This window comes from Equus caballus, chromosome 20 (genome assembly GCF_041296265.1).
Source record: "Equus caballus isolate H_3958 breed thoroughbred chromosome 20, TB-T2T, whole genome shotgun sequence".
Taxonomy (NCBI): domain Eukaryota; kingdom Metazoa; phylum Chordata; class Mammalia; order Perissodactyla; family Equidae; genus Equus; species Equus caballus.
Genome location: NC_091703.1, coordinates 19,274,793 through 19,297,918, shown reverse-complemented (window position 1 = coordinate 19,297,918; position 23,126 = coordinate 19,274,793). Strand labels below are relative to the sequence as shown.

The 23,126-nt window shown below is 37.7% G+C and overlaps 1 long non-coding RNA gene across 4 annotated transcripts in view; it reads right to left on the bottom strand.

Moving 5' to 3' along the window:
• The window catches only part of LOC138919392 (uncharacterized), a 271,898-nt gene that overhangs the window by 204,412 nt on the left and 44,360 nt on the right, over positions 1-23,126 (bottom strand). For all 4 annotated transcript variants that reach the window (XR_011429539.1, XR_011429541.1, XR_011429540.1 and 1 more), the window contains exon 2: positions 1,612-1,717. This is a non-coding gene — a long non-coding RNA (uncharacterized lncRNA). The remainder of the gene's footprint in view (positions 1-1,611; positions 1,718-23,126) is intronic.

The following is a 23,126-nucleotide window of genomic DNA, read 5'->3' as shown; positions in this document are numbered from 1 at the left end:
CATACACACACACACACACACACACACATATATATATATATGAAGCCAGTTTTTTAATTGGTAAAAAGCCCTTTCTGAAGTGAGAGTTGGCCCTTGAGCAAACTGTGAGTTAGCAAAGTTTGATTTGCTGTCTCTTCATTTCTATTAATGGCAACTTTCTTCTCCCTGCCACCTCCCAAAGTGTCTCATTCCTGTTGTCTCTGAGAGCTTTAAATTCCTCCCTGTTAAGGTGCTAACTAATAACCAAGTATTTGAAAAGTACTGCCATGTCTGAGGCTTTTTAGTGGTAGTGAAAAGGTCTTCAAAGGCTGAGAGGAATTCAGTGAACTGTGGACTTCATCACTGAGAATTTGACAACAATCTTCTTATTTCTTGGCCTTCTCAGCAGCTTGGTGACAAAGAGGGGTCTATTTTATATACGATTTTCTGCTGCCGAAAGACATTATCTCTAGATATTTTCAAAAATTTGGGAGGTGGAATAGATCTTAGCAGTCATCTTAAACCATCTCCACACTTTATAGATTTGGAAACTGAGGCCCAGAGAGGCAACAGAGTTATTGCCAGAGGTAATCTCCCTCGCCCCATCAGATTTCCAGGATAGTGGTTTCCAGAAATCCTGCCTTGGCAAAAGTAACACTGCTTAAAGATCCTGAATTTTTGGCACTCGGCAAGTTAAATAATTTAGCATATATCATTTGGGAAGGCTGAATGAATATGTCTAACTAGTGGACCCCCATGTTTGATGGCATATCTAAACTCAACCAATTTATTTCTCTTTATCAACAGGTCAATGGTTACTTAAAGGAAGTCTTTCGACTTAATTCTATGGAGCTACAAAGCCCTGGATAAAATGGTATTGAGCAACCATCTAGTGGAAAGACACTGTCTGCTCCAACCCCCTAGATGAGAAGGCCTTTATAAAACCTTTTTGGCTATTTGCTTCTAGCACTATGCCTGACTAGGTGCTCTGAGGGCCTCCTGCTACTGTAGCTTACATAGGACACAGTTTTCAAAACATTGTTGTTTGCATTTGAGTTGGTGGGGATTCTCAGATCCCTTCCCCTAACCCCTGCCATGTGAATTAGAGAACTGGAGATAGTAATCATGGGTCTGGAGGAACAGGGATGACCTAAGGAAGGATCAGGATAGTAGCACTGCTGTTGAGCACTGTTTTAGGCAAATATCAAAGTAGGGAATGTGAGAAAAGGATTCCTGAGCCGGCTCAAGGTGTTCTCAAGGTGAACAGAAGTTTCCATCTATAGGCACCTGAAGCCGCAGGCAGAAAACACACCCACTCTGAAAGAAAGCCTTCTCAATTTTGGACCTGCAGGATTCTCACCAAATAGATCAAGGAATGTGCTCATAATCAAAGATCACCAGCAAACAAGAAGGCATGATATATTAGTTATCTATTGCTGTGTAACAAATTACCCTAAAACTTAGTAGCTTAAAATGACAATAAATATTTATTATCTCTCGCTGTGTCTGAGGGTCAAGAACTTGAGGACCTGGAGTTTAGGTCCCACCTCGGGGTCTCTCATAAGGTTGCAGTCATCTGAAGGCTTGACTGTGGTGTGGCGGGAGTATCCACTTCCAAAGTCACTCACTTACTTGGCTAGCATGTCTGGTGTTGGTTGTTGGATGGAGGCCTCAGTTCCTCTCCATGTGGGCCTCTCCTCAGGCCAGCTGTGTTCTCAAAAAACGGCAGCTGGCTTCCCTTGGAGTGAAAAAAATCCAGGAGAGAACAAGTTAGACAGAAGCTGTTCTATTTACGGGCTAACCTTGGATGAAAACATGGGTAAATTTCTTCATAATCTTGGGGCAAAAAAGGCTATCCATGAAAGAAAAAAATAATACATTTTATTATATTAAAATTTAGAAATTCTGTTCATCAAAGGCATCATAAAGAGAATGAAAAAAAAAATGGCAAGCTAGGAGAGATATTTAAGACTCACTTAATCAACAAAGGATTAGTACCCAGGCTACATGAATAATTTCTACAAATCAATAAGACAGACAACCCAACAGAAAACTGGACAAAAGTCAAAACACATGCATTTAACAGAAGAAACAAGTGTGGCCAACTGTTCTCAATCTAGTTAATAATCAAGTAAATACAAATTACCACCACAATAAGATACAATTTTACACCTATTCAGTTGTCTCAAACTAAAAGATCTGACAGTACCAAGTGTTGGAGAGGAAGTGAATCAACAAGAAAGCCAGGGGACACTACATTGTTACAATTACTTTGGAAAACAATTTGACACTCTATTGTAAAGGTGACTATTCATACACCTGATCTCTACCCAACAGTTGTATTTGTAGGTCAGTGATTTTGACACCTAGAGAATACTTGGCAACGTCTGGGGACCTTTTTGGTTGTCACAACTAGGGGGCACTACTGGCATCTAGTGGGTAGAGACCAGAGATGCTGCTAAACATCCTGCAGTACACAGGACAGCTCCACCACAATTACTGGCCCGAAATGGCAATAGTACTGAGGTCAAGAAACCCTGTTTTAAGCACATATACAAGAGAAACTCTTGCACATATGTGCACCAAGAGACATAGAAGAATATATTCATAGAAACAACAATAAACTGAAAGTAATACTTCCCCTTTGACAAGAGAATAGATAAATCAGTTGTGACATAACTATTCAGCGAAATCCACACGGTTGAACTACAGCTACAGGGAACAACACGAATGAATTTCAGTGATGTGATGCAAAGTGAAAAAGAATGAGTCTCATAAGAAGATATCCACTGTGATATATTTAAAGTAATGCTCAAAAACTGAAAAATCTGTTGTTTAGTTATACCTCCAAACATGTGATGAAACTATAAAAATAGGCTAGGCAATGATAACACAAAATTCGAGGTACTGGTTACCTCTTGTGCAAGACAAGATTTTGGAAGCTGGGAAAAAAAGAAACAGAGGGAAGTTTGGGGACAATGTTCAAACACGGATTGGATAATGGGTTCACAGTTGTTCATCACATTATCTCACTTTATAACTTAACATATACATATACATACAAACATACATACTTATATGTCACATATATTTTTTTGTACCAAAAATTGCATTAAAATATATACAAAGTGAAAAAATAATTCTGGGCGGCCATTGTTGAATGGGTTGCACAATATGACCACAAAAGTAACTTCTTGGAATTAGGGCAACCAACTTACTTTCGTCCTTTTGGAGAAGAGATGCTGCTATTTTTGCGTAAGGATCAGCCTCAAAATGGAGTGTAATTTGTCCAATGTTTTCCTTCCTGGCAGCCCACTAGAATAGCAAGCCCCACACAAATACGACTGGCCTGAGCACCCCTTACCTTTGAGCTCCGTTGGCTGTAAACACAGGGCAAACAAAAGATAACACAGAAATTGTAAAGACCTTTTTTTAAATCTCTGTCTGTGTACTATAGTCATACACTGGTAGAGGCCTAATATCAAGCAATGACTGAGAAGTGGAGGGTCTGTGGCTTTCCTTGTCCCTGAGGGAAAACCTTGATTCCTCTTAAAAATCAAATTTTGAAAATAATGTGCCTTTTAAAGACCCTAGGTTGGCAATTTAAGTTAGCCCAAGTGATTCGAAGGGCCATGACCCCCTACCAGTTTCAAGCAAAATTGTAAAGATTTCCTTCCTTTCCTCCTTTATGTTTCTTTCATTTTATTCTAACCAGGCTTTCCAAGTGCCAACCTGCCCCCCTTGTTTCGATTCTCAACTGACTTTCAAATAATCTCTGCTAGAGTGTTAATTGAAAAGTAAGGTATTAACTGATTATAGCTTAGTGTGATCCCTCCTGGGTGATTTTTATTTTCGTAGGGGACTCATAAAGGTTGGTGTGGGTAGCAGGGAGTGAAGGCTAACGGATGACCTTCAGGAGGCTATAGCTAACTCCAACACCTGAAGAAGCAAATAAAGAATATTTGTTATGCAGCCTCTGAAACGCTGGCAAAACCTTGCTTCAGGCCCTGTTTAAACATCCAGGCTCTGTCTACTACTTTTGGAACTGAGCTGCAATAAAACCTCTTACTTTCCTGACCCAAGAGGAAATATTTTCTAAATTATAGTGTAGAGAATTATTTGGTCAACATTTAGACCTGAAATACCCTGAAGAGTGAGAAAGTTAGGGGAAAAATAGATCTGGAGAAAGTACAGAGGCCAAAACCAATCAATAAAATGCTTAATAATGTAAAGAGAAGAAACTTTGCAAGTGTCCAAGCATAAATGTCAAGAGTATTTCAACAAAACCCAAAAGGCTTGAAGTTGAAACGTGTGAAATAAAACCTAAAGGAATAGAGAAGATTCCCAAGTAGAATATAAGAGTGTGGGATGCATAATCTTCATTTACAAAATGATTGTTCTACCACCCTCCTGTTTCACAGTACTTGGTATTAGTAACTGCTTCATCTCATAAGAAGCAGTAGTAGTCCTGAATCAAATACAAATGTACAGTCCTGGTTCTTAAACTTTATTGTGCATAATTACCTAACAGTGTTTATGTAAAACAAACGCCAGCTAAGGAGATTCTAATTCAGCAGTTCTGCATCGTGGCCCAGGAGTCTGCATTTTGGAACACTCCAGGTGTAACACATGCAGCGCCACAGCGAAACAGGCCTAAGGATGCTGAACCTAGAGTTTGTATCCAACGCTTGTTGGGCCCTGCCTTACATCTCTCAAACCACCTTTTACTCCAGCATTTCTGCAGAAACCAGTTTTGCTCAAGGAAAACCTGAGAGCCCCTCTCCTTGACTGTACCACACATCTCTGGGTTTTGATCCCAGGTCTCTGATGCTGCAGCCTAGCGCGCCTATGGGAACTACTTTCTGCTTGTACAGGCACGAAACCAGAAATGTGAGGGAGGTTAATACTCCAAAGGGGATTCTTAGACCAAAGGAGGCAAGAGTCAGTAAGCTAATGTTCCCATTTTCCCATTCCTCAAGTGGGCAGTTTTCTGAGGCTCATTCTGTAGGATTCCGCAGAGAGTCCAGCAGGAACGAATCCCAGTGGCCCACAGGGATAACCAGCTCCATAATACACTACAGTATTGGCTTTCCCTTTCTTCTCTTTTCTTCTTTTCCCAGTACCCCCATCATATTCCCTGGGATCTTACCCCAAAGTAAACTACTACGTGTGAGTCCTTGTTGTACACTCTGCTTTCTGGGGAAAGCCCAGGCTGAGGACGGGCTCTAGGAGGACAGCCTGAGGATTGGGGCTGGAAGCTGAGAAGGAGAGGATGAAGGGAGAGCATGAAGCAGTAGGGCCCTGGGTATATTCTTCCAATGCTGCTTCATTCAGAGTGGCCCCACGTTGGTCTGTTTGCATATTATACTTCTTTCTTTTCTATCCCTTAAAGACAAAGTCCTGGAGCTAAAAACAATCGAAAATAACCAGTCTAATAGAAAAAACTCAAATTTGGGAGCCAAGGACCTGAATTTCACTACTAATACAACCTGGAATGAAGTATGTAACATCCCAAACATTGGTTTTCTTGTCTACATCACCAAGTTGTTGAGAGAATAGCACATGATTTTCTTAGCTGATAATATCATGTAAAATTGACAGCAGTGAGCCCTGTGGCCGGACTCAATTCCTCTATCCTTACAGTTGCTGTTAAGCTCTTTTTTGATTTTGTGAGCTTGCTTGTAGTGATGGACACAATTCACAAAAACCCTAGAGTTGATAGTTAGAAACCTTGGGATGTCATTGCAGAATTTGTCTTCATAGTTGATGCTGCATCAAGGTAAGTCTTTAGTTTATAATCATAGGTGAAAGGAAAGTAAAAACATTTTCTTAACAAAAAAGAAGTGTGATGAGATGACTTCTATGACCTCTCTATGATACAGGTACCCATTTAATTCCCTCTTGTTCTATCTTTTCCTCTGTGGCTTCTTTTTCTGGGTCCCTGGTAGTCAGCTGCTGTCTGTGCACATTCCTCACTATAACAACTCCTTAGATTCTTCCATGGGCTCTTCTGACATATGACAGCGCAATATAAAACTAAAAGCCTTGTATGTTATGCCATAAATTATAATGCCATGTTGCTGGCCTCACAGACTTCTCTGTTTGCTGACACATCTTGCACTGTAGTGAAAAAATGAACAAAACAGAACAACAGAAAACAGCTATTACACCTCAGGCACTACATCCGTATTTTCACATAATTTTTTATTGAAGTGTAATATATGTATAAAAAGGTACACAAATCATAAATGTACAGCTTGAGGAATTTTCACGAAGTAAATTCTCCTAGGTGACCAGCATCGAGGCCAAGAAAAAGAAGATTACAAACATTCAAAGTCTCTCTTATGCCACTCCCAGTCATTCATTCCACACCAAAGATGATTAATATACTGACTTCTAATACCATCACTTTACTTTGCTGGTGTCTGAAGTTTATATCAATTGAATCATAATTTGTACTCAGATATATCTCATTATATATTTCATAATTATATTTCATTCATTCAATAGCATCAGATCCATCCATGTTATTACTTATAGTAGTAGTTCATTTTCACCGCTGTAGATGGCATTCACTTGAATAAATATGAAACCATTAATTTATTCATTCTACTGTGGTAGAACATTCGGATTGTTTCCAGTTCCTTCCTATTACAAAGAGTGCTGCTATGAACATTCTAGTATATGTCTTTCAGTGCATGGTGTTTGCATTTTGGGGGGGAATGTACTTAAAGTGGAGTCCCTGCGTACACATGCTCAGTTGTGATCAAAATGTTTTCCAAAGGGGTTGGAAATTAACAAGATGATTTAAAATTTATATGGTAATACACAGGGCCAAGTATAGCCAACACTTTCCAGGAAAAAAGGCCCCACCAAAGTAGAAAGTCTTACAATACCAAGTTTGATTTATTATAAAACGACAGTAATTACGACAGTGTGGTACTGTCACAAAAGTCCAATAAGCAATGAAATAGAATATGGAGTCCAGAAACAGATAGATGACAGACAGGTGGATATATCTATACCTATATCTATATCTGTACCTATTTGATTTACAGTAAAGGTGACATGGTTAAGCATTGTGGAAAGGATGGTCATTTTAACACACGGTGCTAGGACAACATTATATCCATATTGAAAGAAATAAATCTTGATCCCTATCTCCTATACACAAAGTTAATTCCAAAGTCTACCTGAGGCTTTCAGTCTATCCAGCTCATCAGAAAGAAATGAGGTTGTAAAGTCTAGTCAGTTGTATATGTCTTTTAATAAACTTGATTTTCATTTGTATTGAGGTTAGTACTTTAGATAATCTTCTTTACTGAAATTAAAATTAAATCTCGGTGTATATTTTGGAAAATCTATTTTCCTCTCTCCCTTTTCCCTTCTGCTCCTCTCTCCTTCCTCCTTCCCATCCCCCTTTACTTCCTGCCCACCTACTATGTACCCTTTCATTCGTTCAACAACCTGCATCAGCTATTGGGGTAACAAATCAGCAGCCGACATGCCAAATCTGACCTACAGAACTATTTTAAAACAAATCATGTTAAAATAAAAATCTTGTTGCCAACATCATTGTGAGATTTTACGCAAAATCCGGTTAGGGGCATCCTTTGAAAATTTGGCAGATTTGGCCACCCTAGGCCAGCAATAGTCCATGGCAATAACCTATAGGATTTCGTGAAGCACTTGCCTCCTTTAGATGGGGCAGCCTCTCAGGTTCCCTTTAATCCTCACTGGGCCTGCTTACTTGTATATATCACCTGCCCAAACCCTGTAGAAATTTTCGTTTAAGATCCCTCTTGCCATTAATGTTTGAATAGAATACTAGATGTAAAAATATGTTTCTAAAAAATTATAGATGCATAAATGTCAATATTGTTTTCTATTTATATACAGTTTTCAGTGTTCTACATATGGTAGCTAAAAAGATTTTTTCTTCTTTAGTTTTTGGGCATAAATCCCTTCTTGTTTTCACAGGAACATTAGCTCAAATTTGCAGATACTGTGTGCTTCAGATGAAATTGTTGCGTTTAAAACCATATGTTACACTGAACAGTTCAAGAGGCGTCAAGCCTTTCTTACTCACAGATCTTTAAAGATATAATTTTATGCTCAGTTAAGATGGAAAAGCACATTAGGTTGGAAGATAAACCTATTTACTGTGGATGTATTTTGCTAAATTATTTCACCCAATTACTAGGTAAAGAGACATTAGTAAAGTTTGTTAAAAGATAACTTTTTCAATTTACATATGTCTTCCTTTATATTAATCAGCTGCTGGGGATTATAATTTTGATGGCAGTGGAACAAGTGAGGAGGCTCCAAAGGGTCTGCCACGTGTTTATTTATGCATTCATATTTACTTTTTAAAAGTTGTTGGGGGCCAGCCTGGTGGTGTAGTGGTTAAGTTTGTGTGCTCTGCTTTGGTGGCCCATGGTTCACAGGTTCAGATCTCAGGCTCGGACCTACACAGTGCTCATCAAGCCATGCTGTGGTGGTATCTCACGTGCAAAATAGAGGAAGATTGTTGAAATGTTAGCTCAGCAACAATCTTCCTCAAGTAAAGAGAGGAAAATTGGCAACAGATTTTAGCTCAGGGCCAATCTTCCTCACACACACACACAAAAGATGGAACAAGGATCTCGGTTAATAAAGTGGCTTTGAATCATTTAACATTTCATGGGAATTTTTGTTCTATTTCAGGCTATCCTTATACTATGGTTATAGAAAGGCATAAAACTCTATTACTATTTCATATAGGTAAGAAAAAAATCAACTTGAGTTGTACAAAATGAGTAGTTCATAACTGTGAAAAATCCTTCAGGAATAAGATGCTTTTCACTGTAACTATTCTTCATTTCCATACACATAAATTGGATGTTATCTTCAGACATAGGACGTAATGGGATTTCATGTTTTGTTTTAAGAAAATATGATCCTTAGGACCCTGTGCTCTTCAGAAGTACATCTCACACACAGCACAATTTAAATGACAACCAAACTGAGTTCACATCACAACTTTCAAAATTCGCTTCATTCTGCTGCTATACACACACAGACACACTCACACACACAAACATAATTTTTTTCTTCTTCAAGTGAATATTAAAAGAGAGGTTGAGAATAAAGAAAATTGGAAGCGACCATAGACAGGATCAAGGAAAAGATGTTCTAGCTCAGTGGTGACCAGAACCCTAGGACCACTTAACCAATCTAAGTCTTGAAAACTGTGACACTAAAATTTAATGTTCTATGTAAAACACTTACAATGGGAGTAAATAAACAGAATGAATAGTCAATTTGGGGCACATACATATACATCCAACAAAAGGTAATTTCTGACTTAGGAATGCCTGAACCACAAATTGCTCCTATTGCCAGTAAGATATAATTACTTTCAGGACTGAGACCTCATCTCCAGCTTCTCACTTTGCCCAGTCCTTTCCACTCCCACTCCCAGCCCATTTCCTCTCCTCCACCCTGCCCCAATTGTTAATTTTGAGCTATTAGGTCTAAAAGAAATTATGACAACTAATGTTGCCCTCCCCACACCCCTATCTTTGCCTCCTCCACTGTCCCAGTATGCTGAGTGAAAAGGAAAAGAGGAAGTGCCCTGAAGATGTGGAATGCAGACAGGAAACAAAAGAGAGAAGCAGGAAAACTTTTATAAGCTTCTGACAGGCCATTATCAGCCACAATGCCATCCTTTCACATAAACTTAGTTCTGAGCCTGCTCCTCAAAGCCCTGAAGGCCTTAAATATATTTAAAGCCTTTCTCCCACTAAATTTTCCTCTCTCTGGCCAAGGCATGTATCCTGAAAACTGATCTTCCATATTCGATAGCCTTATTTTTTTCTCTAGCCCCCAACAAGACCCTATGAGCTAATACTCCTTTTTGATCCAAAGGTTCCTACCAAGTCTTTTGAATTTTCAACCTTGCTTTGTAGTTTTCAGAAGCCCAATCAATAAATACTGGACAAGTTTCAAACACAAAATGTCATAGGAAGATTTCCTCTTACATTGGCACTACAGTGAAGTCAAAACAAAATTCCCAATAAATCAGTAGGCAAGCATTCAACTTCTCTGCTCTTGCTTCTGGGACATCAATGTTGTTGTGGAATTTGTATAATGTCATAGAGGGGGACCCTACAAATTTATGACTTTCAGCTGCATAGGACACCTAAAGCTGCACAGTAAGCCTCTGACTTGACTTGAGTCAGTTTTCCTGTTCTTTCAATCTCCTCCTTCAATTTCCCTGTCATCAAACTTCAAGTTTGAGCGTCAGTGTAGATAGATAGATAGATAGATACATATATACATACATACGTATATACATACATACATATATAATCTGAATCCAGCCGGATCGCTTTCTTTTCTGTGTTCCCCAAATGTGCATCTCTCTTCCTTCTTTTCAAAATCAACATTACCACTTGGGTTGTGCTCTTTATTACATTTCTATTTCCATGGAGACCATAAAAATCTAATTTTTTCCCTTCTATATGTACCTCATTCTCTTTGCTGGTTTCTATGCCTCAGTTGATAGATATTGTGGTAAAAGTACATATAAATAAGTAAATAAATAAAAGTATATATTTGGTCTTTGACACATGTTCCTGGCATAGAGTTCCCAAAACCCATGGAATTTTCCGAGTGATAGGACAGTCATTTGTTATTCATGATGAGCTCCTCTGGAACACATCTGAGTCTTTGCTAGAAAGTGACTCAGGATAGAGCTTCTACATAGCCTCAGGATAGGGACCAGTCACCAGAAAGACCAAACATGTGATTAGAGGATGAGAACTCTCAGCCCCACCCCAACCTCCAGGGAGGGGAGGAAGCAGGGGGCGAGAGATTGGGTTATAAAATCTCTTGAACAATGAGATTCAAAGAAGTTCCGGATTGGTGAACATTTGGAAGGGCTGAGAGGGTAGTGTGCTCAGAGAGGGTGTGGAAGCCCGCCACCCCACTCTCACCATCCCTTGCCCTATACATCTCTTTCATTTGGCTGCTCCCGAGTTGAATCCTTTGTAATAATCCAGTACACACAACTAAAGCGTTTTCCTGAGCTCTGTGAGGCATTCTAGTGAATTATCAGATCTAAAGGGAAGGGAAAGGTCATGGGAACCCTTGAATTTGTAGCCAAGTTGGATGGAAGTGCAGATAGCTGGGGGCAGTCTTGTGGGATTGAGCCTTTAAAACTGTGGAGTCTGATGCTAACTCCAGGCAGTGTCAGAATAGGATTAAATCATTGGGCACCCAGTTGATGTAGAGAATCAGAGAAATAAATTTCATTCCTAGCTAGCTCTCCTTAAGTCTTTCTTTCTTTCTCTTCCCTTTAACTAGGCTACTTCTTGAAAGACAAGTCCACAGTAGAAATTAACCATTTCTTTCTTCTCCTTTCCTCATCTCTCCTTTCCCTCTCCTCCCAAACTCTCCTCTCCTTTTGCTCTCCTCCCAATCTCTCTTTCCACACCTATATCCCGAGCAGCACCTATGATTTTCATTAAAGCTCCAAGCTTGTATTACCATCTGCCTACTGGATATCTCCAGCTGGAGATTTTATAGGCACCTCTAACTCAATATGTCTGAAACTAGATTTATTATCTCCCCTTTGCTAAAATAGTCTCCTTCTTTGCTATTTCCCAACCAAGTTAAAAGCATCACTTAGATTAATTAACCTTAGTTTTCTCTCTTTATTCTGCATGTTCAATATGTACTAAAAGAGTTGTAAAGCACTGAGTTAGTGCTTAGTTCTCCATTTCACTAAGGTATCTGTATAACCATAATGCTTCATTCATCAGACATTCAGGAATAACAGAAACATAGACAAGTTGTATTTGGGTGCTTCATTTTTGTCCCTTGTTATATCATCTTCTTAATCAAGAGAGGGAACTTTTAATGGCTGGATTTCCCTGCTAGTTGAAACTCATTTGTGTTCACATTCCCATTTTGGAAAAGAAAAAGATGTGCCAATTTTAATTAAAAATTCTAAGACATCGATTCTCCTTGCCAGACATTAATTCCACAGAATGCTTCTCCTTAAAGATTATCTCCTAACTAACACACTGAGTTTATGTTATATTTATCTAAATGGGGTTGGTATTAAGAATGGGATAAAAAACTAACATCATTTTTTGAAATCAATTTTATTAAAGTAGGATCCCCATGCAACAAATCACACTTATTTTAAGTATATTCTGTGTAATCACCTCCACAATCAACATATAGAACATTTCCATAAAACCAAAAAGTTTCTGTATGTCCCTTTGCATCAGGGCACTTCATCCTTCCTTAATCCCAAAGAAAACACTTACCTGCATTCTGTCATTTACATTTTGCGAAATTTCATACAAATGGAAGCATTCCACATACATTTTTTTGGATCTGGCTTCTTTTGCGCAGCATAGAGTTTTTGAGTTAAACTGCCTGGTTGCATGGATTTTGCTTTTTGTTTCTGAGTAGTTTTCTATCATATGAATTCAGCACAAATTGTTTATCCATTCACCTAGTGACGGACTTATTTCTAGTTTGCAGCTATAGTGAATAAAGCTTCTAAGAACATTCACGCACTTGTCTTTGGGTGAATATATGTTTCTCCATTTCTCTTGGGTAAATACTTAATAGTGGAATCGTAGGATTATGCATTAAGTGTATGTTTAACTTGATAAGTAACTTCCAAATTGTTTTCCAAAGTGGTTGAAACATTTTACATTCCCATCAACAATGCTAATTCAGTGAAGTTGGTGATTGTGTTTTACAAGTCTTCCATATTCTACTGATTTCAAGACTACTTGTTTTATTAACTACTGAGAAAGGAGTATGAAAATTTCCAGCTATAATAGAGAGTTTGTCTGTTGATCATTTCAGTTTGCTCAGATTTTTCTTCCGGTATTTTGAAGTTCTGTTATCAGGTACATAAACGTTTAAGGTTGTTATATCTTCTTGATGAATTGACTCTGTGATAAAATGTTCCCTTTTATTCCTTCTCATATTCCTTTTTCAGATATGTACTGTAGTCAGTGTTAGTATATCCATTCCAGTTTTCTCTTGATTAGTGCTTGCATTTTATATTGTTTTCCATCTTTTTTTTTACTTTACCTATCTATATCTTTATTTTAAATTGTTTCTCATGTAGACAGCATGTCTTCCTTTATAATCCAGTATGTGACTCCATGCTTTTTAATTAGAATGATTAGGTTTTTTGTATTTAATATAATTATCCATGTTGTTGGGATTATAATAACCATCGTACTATTTTTTCTATTTTTTTCATTTCTTCCTATTTTTTTTACTTCTTTCCTATCTTTTGAATTAAACGAATACTTTTACTATCTCACTTTACCTACACTAATGGCATTTTATTTTTCAGTCAGTTGCATCTTTAGCTTATGTTAGCTTACCCTCATATAACATGCTACTTCAAGAATAGTGTAAGAACCTAAAGCCATATACTTATATTTCCTTTGTCCCTCTTTCCTGGTTTCCAATTAAGCCCAATTAAAGATCTTATAGATTGAGATATATGTGATCTTATAGATTATACATTGAAGATATTTTCTTTTTTATTATTATAATTGCTTAGGTTTTTTTTCTTTCTTTGTGTCAATTTGGGTAGTTTCTGATGCTAAATTTTCAAGGTCGCTAATTTTTTCTTCTGCAGTGTCTAATATACTTTTAACACAATTGAGTAATATTTAAAAAATATAAATATTGTATTTTTCATCTCTACCATTTGATTCTTTTCTATCACTCATTTTGCCCATGTATTTCTTTAAATACTTGAGCATATTTATAAAGTCTGCTTTAAATTCTTTGTCTACTAGTGCCATAATCTCTGTGATATGTATGTCCATTTCTATTTTATTTTTTTTCTCTTTGTTACAAGTCTCATTTTCCTGATTTCTCACATGTGTAATAGTTTTTATCAGATGCTGAGCATGGTGAATTTCCCATTGTTGAGTGCTCGATTTTGCTGTCTTCCCTTAAAGAGTTTTGGATTTTGTCAAGGCAGGGAGTTAAGTATCTTGCAGTTTAGCTCAATACCTTCAAAATTTGTTTTTAGGGGCCGGCCTTGTGGCATGGTGGTTAAGTGGTTAAGCTTGCATGCTCCACCTCAGCAGCCTGGGGTTCACAGGTTCAGATCCTGGGTGCGGAACTAACACCACTCATCAAGCCACACTGTGGCAGCATCCCACATAAAATAGAGGAAGATTGGCACAGATGTTAGCTCAGGGCCAATCTTCCTCACAAAAAATACAAAACTTGTTTTTAAATGTTGCTATGGCAGGTTTAGCGTTATCTTTACTCTATGTTAGGTTGCCCTCCCTATATTATGGTCTGGAAAGTAACTACAAGTAGAAATCTGGGGTGATCATAGTGCTGACCTTGATTGTTTCCTCCTCTCAAGATAACCATCCTGCTTTATCTTTTGTCTAATGTCTGAAACAATTGCTTCATGTATTTGTCCATTTTTCTAGTTTTGTTCCCTTTTGCTAGATTTTTATGGTGTGAGGATAAATCTGTTAATCCATCATGGCTGGAGGCAGAAGTCTGACATCTTTTTTTCAAAGATACATAGTGGGTAGTGATTCCTTCAAAATTGCTTTGCTTGTAAGAGTGAAAAGATTACTTTCACACAGCAGAAAACACTTCTTATCCTAAAATTTACTCCATCTTTGTCAAATGAGAGATAGTCAATAGACTATGATTTTTCAGGCTCACACCATTATTTTTGTATTTAGAGAAACAGAGATCGCCCATACCATTTGTCTAGGGAAAAAAGTTGAATATTATATGTATTGTATCGGTTAACTATTACTGTGTAACAAGTCACCCCAAAACCTTAGTGGCTTAAAATAACCACCTTTTTAAAAAATTTTCATGAACATATGGGTTGATTAATTCCTTCTGATCTGAGTGGGCTTGCTAGAGCTCATTGGCCTGTGTTCAGCTGCAGATCTGGTAGCCTTTTCAGTTGGACTCTCTCGCATATCTCGGGTCTCAGTTATCACAACTGGACTGATTCAGCTCTATTCCATGTAGTTTATGTTTGGTCTTACGCTGGTGGCAGTTTTCCATGAAAGCAAATGGAATCATTTAAGGCTTCTTGAACTGGCACAGACTTCTACTGCATTCTTTTGGCCAACACAAATCATAGGGTCAGCCCATACTCAAGGGCTGGAGAAATAGACTCTCCCCTCTTGATGGGAAGAGATATAATCATATTGCAAGGGGTTTGGATAGAAAAAGCAGTAGAAATTTGGAGCCATTTTTCAATCCATCTACCATATAAACTTTACCTTACAAAATGACCTTATTTTAGGAAACCAGTCTCAGAAAGATTACAGTGATCCAAAATTTTCTGTCCTGAGCTTCACTAATCATGATGACTCACTCTAGCATATGGACAATGAGAACACCAAAAAATGTCATTAATCAGCCATCTATATCTGTCTCCTCTAGCTTCTGCTTATGACTATCTTCATTTCCTTTATTGTTATTTTTGCCAAATCTTGCAAATATGTCATAACCTACGATCAAGCAAATACCATTAAATAAAACCTATCTTGAGTGCCTTGCTGAAATATTTTCATAGCACTTTGTATCACCACCTCTATTATATATTAGCTTTCATTCTAGCTACTTGTTTAATTGTGTGATCCTCTGCTTGACTATATAGTCCTCAAGGTGCAAAATCATGTCCTTTTTATTTTGTGCCTCCTTCAAAACTAATTCACAGCTCTTTACGTAATAGTTGCACCATTGAATAAGCTGAACATAAAAACGATTCATGTAAATATACTGCAGCTGCATTTCTAATGAGTAGGAAGAATGGGTATAATTGTAATTTTAATCAATACCATAAATAATAATAGCTATCATTTACTGTGTTCTATGTCTAAATACTGTTCTAAAAATTTGACAAAAACTGTAAGTCAAGAAAAACTAGTAACTATTCATTGTTTCCTACCTCTTAGCTTCAATCTGTATTAATTTTCAGCTAATTCCTGCTTTGCTGCTTAGTCAGGAAAGGAAAGAACAGGGCTTTGGAGACAAAGAAATTAGATTCGAATATTTCACTGTTGCTTCTCAAATATGTTACTCAATCTGAGATTTAATTCCTACAAAGTAGAGGTTTTTCAATGTTTAACTCATGACAAAAGGAGAAGGTTAAAATAAATAAAATATGTGGAGAGTCTAACGCATAGTAGGGAGTTATTCCATGTTCATTTAATTCTATTCCTCCTCTCTTTCTTAGAATGCAGGTCTATTTTATTGGCAAACACTGCAGAGCACAAGTGGGTCCCTGTAATTTTATAGATGTGGTTTGGAAAGAAGATTAACTTGAGGGAGAAGAGAGACATTTGGTTTCTGTTTATTCCAAATCTCTTTCCATTTCACTCTGGTTTTTTGGACAGGAGTCCTGTCAAGCATCTGAAAGTTGAGGACCACCATGGGATAATATCCCACCATCTTGAGGGAGAGTGGACTGCTCTCCCCATACAGACTCAGAATTAGGAGCAGAGTCCTGCAGAGGATGAATTAGGGAAGGTTTCCCTCTTGCTTCTTCCCTTTCTTGGAGTCTTATGGCTCATGTCCATTGCCCAAAAGAATTTTGGTCATCTCCTTTCTTTTGCAATCTTTTATCCTCTTCACCTGATAGTTACAACTACTCTATCTTTGGGATTTTCATTCTTCAAACTTCTCACAATTCCTAGACTCTAGATCACTAAAAGACACTTAGGAACATACTTAGAAGTCTCAGGATTCATTTTACCAATAATGCTACTTTTGGCTGCAGCAAATGTCTAGTCTTTCCCATAGCATCACAGAAAATCTTAAAAGACTTGAAAAGAGAGAGAAGGATAGAGAGTACTGGATAGGGAGTTAGTGTGGTGTGGTAATGTCCCCCCCCCCCACCCCGCCACACACACATACATGACCACATCCTAATTCCTGGAACCTGTGGATATGTTACCCTACTTGGCAAAAGTGCAAAAGAGCCTTTGCAGATGTGATTAAGTTAAGGACTCTGATGGAGAGATTATCCTGAATTATCCAAGTGGGCCCAACTTAATCATCTCCCTTGGCTATGGTCAGAGAGAAATGTGGCAATGGAGTAAGGGTCAGGGAGATGCGATGTTGCTGTCTGTGAAGGTGGAGGAAGAGGTCACCAGTCAAAGAATGTAGACATTCCTAGAAGCTGGAAAATGTAAGAAAAGAGATTTGTCCTGGAGCCTCCAAAAAAGAAAATATAATCTTGCCAATACCTTGATTTTAGCCCAGTGAGACTCACAATGGACTTTTGACACACAGACTGTAGGATAATAAATTTGTGTTGTTCACACCACTGTTTGCGGTAATTTGTTATAGCAATAATAGGAAACTAATATGGTGGGGATGGATAGGGATGAGTAGAAGAAGCATTTTCCAGAAATGCACAGCTGTTCTCCAGTGATCGTCTTTGTCCTTTACTCAGACTTAGAAAGATTCTTTTTAAATCATTGAATATAAGCCCCCTTAGAACAATGAAATTTTCTCTCCAAGGTAACAGGTTTCAACAAGAACTTTTTCTTCCCTTCCATAATCGTGCATCACTGTTCATACACATATATCTGGGATTAAAATAGAAGCAGAACAAGAGAAACAGAAGCAGTGTAGGCAGGTAACATTATAAACCTTCAACTCTCCATTACTACCATTGCCCACAAACTTTTGCCAACTACCTGTTGCATGGAGGGCAAGTTGCTATGTCCTGAGCATATAGAAAATTAAATACTTTGCTTCTGCCCTCAATGTAATACCATCCACTTAAGAGATGTCTTGATTAACTTATTAACTTAATTTATTGCTGAGTACTGTTTCTAGGAGGAACTAGTAAATAACCCAAAAAAGTTGACCTTTTTCTATTCTATAGTGTTTTGCAGTGGTACCTGATTTTCCCAATGATGATGGGTGCTGGAAGGCACAAAATCAACAAAGTAGAAACCTGTCTTCCTTCCCATCCTGTACCTACTAAGGTCAAGATCTTAAGTGATGCATTTTAGGAGGATTCAACAGAAACAGGAACAGTAAAAGGATCGGCATTGGTAGAAAGTCACAATACCTTGAGTTCTGGCTAATAAACACTGTGTTGTGTATTAATAACCAACTGAACAAAGATATGGAAGACCACTCGCATTGTTGCTTATGTAGAGAGGCAATAAGGACTGTATTTCTGACTGAAGGAAAACTTTTTTAGAGATATTAATGAAAACTGGCCCTTCAAGGGGCAAATCACCTGAGATCAAACCAATCTGTAATACCTTGTAGCTGTATGATTTTGAGAAAGTTCCTTAACTTCTATGAGCTTCTGTTTTCTCATTTGAAAAAAACATGTGTAATAAATTTCTGAATCACGGAATTGTTATCACTATTATATTATCTGGGGAAATGATTGTAAAAGCACCTAGTGATACATTTGGCACATACTATATAAATAAAAGGACTTTTACTCATTCTTTCATTTGTTCAAAACCTAGTTGGCATTTACAAATACAGTGACACAATCCTCGAACATGATTCCACATACCTAAGAATTGCTGACTTTCAAATTTTGAGATTTGCAAATGGAGTCACCAATCTGCCAAGATTTGCACGAAATGCTTCAACAGAGCCATTATAAGTTAACTCTCTCTCTTGTTTCATGCTTCGTTTTTAGATGTGTCATAACCAACATCAGCATTTTTCAAGTGCATTAGGATTTCAACAGCTGAATGACTCTATCTCCTGGAGCAGAGATTTTCGACTCATAGAACCTGAGACAAGAATCATCTCTCCCAGTTTTACAAATTACAAAAAAAATCTCTAGTGCCTTTTCTGCCACTATTTCTCTGATCTTGGAATTCTGATGGAAACATTCAAGTTCAGTGCAACATCCTCATCACTTTTTGAAGGCAAGACTATTTTATAACTTCCATATTCAAATCCGTAGTAGAGATATATAGATATATCTTTATATATACAAATATATGATAGACTTCTGGAAAGCAAGAAAGTCTGCTTTCACAGGACAGAATTTACTATATAGTTTTTAAATTACAAAACTACTAAAGTGCATCTAACCTGGTTTGTGAGAAAGCTAACCCTCCACCAGTAATTCTCAATCCTGGTTGCAAAATAGAATGCCCTAGGCAAACTTTATAAAAATACCTATATCCCAAAGTGACCCCTTCTGATTTAATTGGCTTGGGATGGGGCCCAGGGTACATTTGGATTTTTAAAAAGTTTCTTAGGTAATTTTAATGAATAGCCAAAGTTGAGAAACCATGACCTACACCAATGATTGAGTAGTTTGCAGCCCCAGTAGTACCTTAGAATCACCTGGGGGAGCTTGAAAAAATTGTGGATGTCCAAGGCACACTCCAGACCTATTAAAAAAGAATGGGGAGTAAGGGAGGGGTTAGTGTTTTTTAAAGCTCCCCAGTATGTACCACTAGCGTTGAGAACCACTGACTATACCTTGCCAGTGAGTAATAATTATGATGTACATTAGGCATCAAATGATCCATTATGCAGCTTTATATTCCAACTCACTGCAGTTGGGACTTATATTAGACCCCTCATTTTTGTTTCACATATGGAATTAGAAAATTAATTTCCAGTTCTATCGTACTTTCCTAAGATGAATATTGTGTCAGTGATCAGGGAATTGCCTCTAGCGTGTATGATATATTTGCTTTCACAATATTTTGAGAACTAAGAGTCTACTGTGAGCAAATATTAATATCATTCTATATGAGCAAATTTTGTCCTGGAATTGGCCTTGGGCAGTTCATGATTTCATGAGCATTGGGGTCTCTCACCCTTACTGACATGTTACATTTTAGGGATTTTTGAACCACGCAGTTGGCTTTAGGTAAGCTTACACATTTTGTGCTCACCGCACTTTAGTGTCTGTCAATCCCAGGGGAATGTTTTTAATATTATAGAGAAGTAGGGGCTTCACACTACTTATATTATCACCATTTTTCTAAAGCTTCATCCCGCCCAGAAATTCAGAAGACTTTCAGGGAACCTGCATCTTTTCTTGGCACCTTGATATTACCTGTCCCTAAAGGAGAACCGTCATTGTTTTTCTCAGTGTATTTCTTCAACTAGCAGTGGACTCATCACTCTAGTGTTATTGAGTAATTTGACTTAATAATTAGAGCTGTCTTTAGTACTAGAAATTTTTATGGATTTTCTTTCATCATCTTTGCCTAGAAACATTTGATTGCATGGTCTTTGTTGGCCCTCTTGTAAATCTGTTTTGGAACAGGATCCTTAGGCAGCTGGATCTGAAATGAAGCTTTGTTAGTTGTGAAATCAAATTCACAGTCCTTCTGTGGTTTTGGTGTGAGAGCTCCATCTGGAAATGGATCAGCCCTTACTGTCTCAGCATATGTCCCAGGAACTACATTCTCCCAATAATTTGAACAACACTGTGGTTCCAAATTCAGCGGTTTTCTCCCTCCTTGCTGTTATACATCCATCTCTGAGCTTCCAAACTTCAGGAAGCTAAAAAGAGTGTGGAAAGATATTTATAATGAAGAAATAAAATAGCATCCTCATCAAAATTAAGTGAGGCTGAAATATTCTTCTGGCTTATGTTCTACTCAAGCTTGTGGAGGGATTTTACTTTATTCTGATTTTGTTTACATGTAAGTCAGCTGAGTTCTCGCCGTTTCCCTGCACATCAGCATTTTGCTGTCACAAACTGAACTTCTCTGCTGTTAATTCATTGGATGTGCCAAACCACAAGGGGCCTTTCTAATTACAAACCTCGGGGAGTGGGGGTGAACAGAGTAACTCACATTGTTGAGATAGAAAGAGAGCAAGAAAAGGGTTTTCTCACCCTAGGTTTGGAAAACAAATACAGGACAAAAGTTTCTATACCTTGGTATGTTACACCATGCAGATGGCCACTGTGCCCTGGATGGGGAAGAAATTCACTCACTGCTTCCTCTGCCTTTTATATGGGCCACCACAAATGGCCAGCCCTAACCCCCAGAGATTGCTCTTTAACTTCTCTTTCAATGGAAATATAACTGTCAATGTCAAATTCTGGACCATGTCTATGCCACTACAGATGGAAACATAATGATTAACGTAGGATAAACAAGAACCAAAGAGCCAACCACCCTTTGACCTGGGTTGGCATCCATTGGGAAGGATTTCCACAATAATAGTGGAGACATAGTTCCCTCTCATACCTCTACTCAGAGGGAATGGAAGTCAGGGAGAGATTCTAAGGCCATAATCCCCAGAGGATAACTCTGCTTGGAGATCCAGGACTGGCATTTGAAAGAATGACTGAGAGGCCATTTCTAGGTCCATGAATCTCAAAAGTTAATGCCCATAGGTATCATTTTGGACACTTGTCAGAAATGCGGACTCTCAGCCTCCTTTTTTTTTTGTTTTCTAATTCAGGAGGTCCAGGTTCAGGTCTGAGGTGGAGCGAGGGTGTGATATATCATTGCACACGATTCTAATGTTGTTGGTCTGTGTGTTAGCAACTGTTTATTAGCAACTGAGTGTTGCTAACCTAACCTATAAGAGGCGTAGAGATACAGCAATAGGATTTTTTAAGATTTTTCTTGAAAGGTGGGTTTTAGGGTATATTTATCTATTCTCTTAGCTTATTTTGGGTACCAGGTAACCCTGAGACTCTCAGAAATCTGAAGGGCATATGGTGTTCACTCTGTTTCAGTGTCTAGGCACAGGAATTGACTAGGATTAGCTAAAGGGGACACATCCATTCAGTCAGCAAATAATAGCTGAACTCTTGCTCAGCTCAGAACTCTGCTGAGTACCGGTGGCACAAAGACAAATAAAATACAGTCCCTGCCCTTGAGGAGTTCAGCTTAGTAGAAGAAAAGCAACATAAATTAATTAAATATAGTGATATGAAAAAGTGTTACCAATGCGCTTAGGGCATGCAATTTACTTTGCAAGGGGAGATTTACCAGAGATGACAGGAGCCAAGCTTTATTTTAAACTGTTGCTCGAAAATTGCAAGGCATGGAAAAAAAAGAAAATTTTTGCGAAATAGGAAAAAAAATCACATGCAAAAGTAAGGAGTTAAGAAATAGCCTTTTATATTCTAGACATGTTAGGAAGTTCAAAGAATTTGAAAAAATGCATGCATGATGGGAAGTGGCAGGAACTAAGGTGGGCAAGATTGATCCTTCTGACCATATTATAGAGTATGATATGACAAAATAAGAACTTCGTATTTGATCATGTGTGGCACAAAACATTATTGACAACAAATAAAGAATACATACCTAAACAAATGAAGGAATGCACCATATTCATAGATTAGAAGACTCAATATTTTAAAAGCAACCATTTTTCCTAAATTGAACTATAAATTCATAGCAATCAAAATAAAAATCCATGAAGTTTTGTGAAATTTGGTAAGCCTATTCTAAAATTTGTGTACAAATACTAAAGCCCAAGAATAGCCAAGATAATTTTGAAGAAGCAGAACAAATTAGAGGTCTTACTCTCAAGACTCATTATAAAGCTATAATAATTCAGGCACTGTGGTATTATCATCAAGATAGCTAAAGAGAACAGTAGAATAGAAGCGAGATTGTGCAAACTGACCTACACATACAACAAGACTTGATTTCGAAAGAGATGTCACTATACTGCAGTGAGGAAAATATGGTCCTTTCGATAAATCGTACTAGGCCTATTGGACATCTATATGGAAAAACATATTTTTTCCCATAACTCCCCCCTTGCACACAAATTAATTCTAGATAGTTAATAGATCAAAAAGTTAAAAGTAAAATAATAAATATTCCAGGAAATAACATCTTCTATGCAGAGATTTTTTTATGAAACACTATCCAAAATGAAAAACCTTAATAAATTGGACTACCTTAAAATTAAAAACCTAAGTTTACCAAATACCCCATTATAAGAGTGATAATGCAGGACCCAGAGTAGAAAATACTTGCCACACATATCTGACAAAGGAATCATATACGAAATACATAAAGAACTCCTACAAAAAACTAAGCCAGAGCAAACAACCAAGATTTTTTAAATGTTCAAAATGTTTGAACAGGCACTTAACAAAAAAAGATATCCAAATTGTCAGTAAGTAT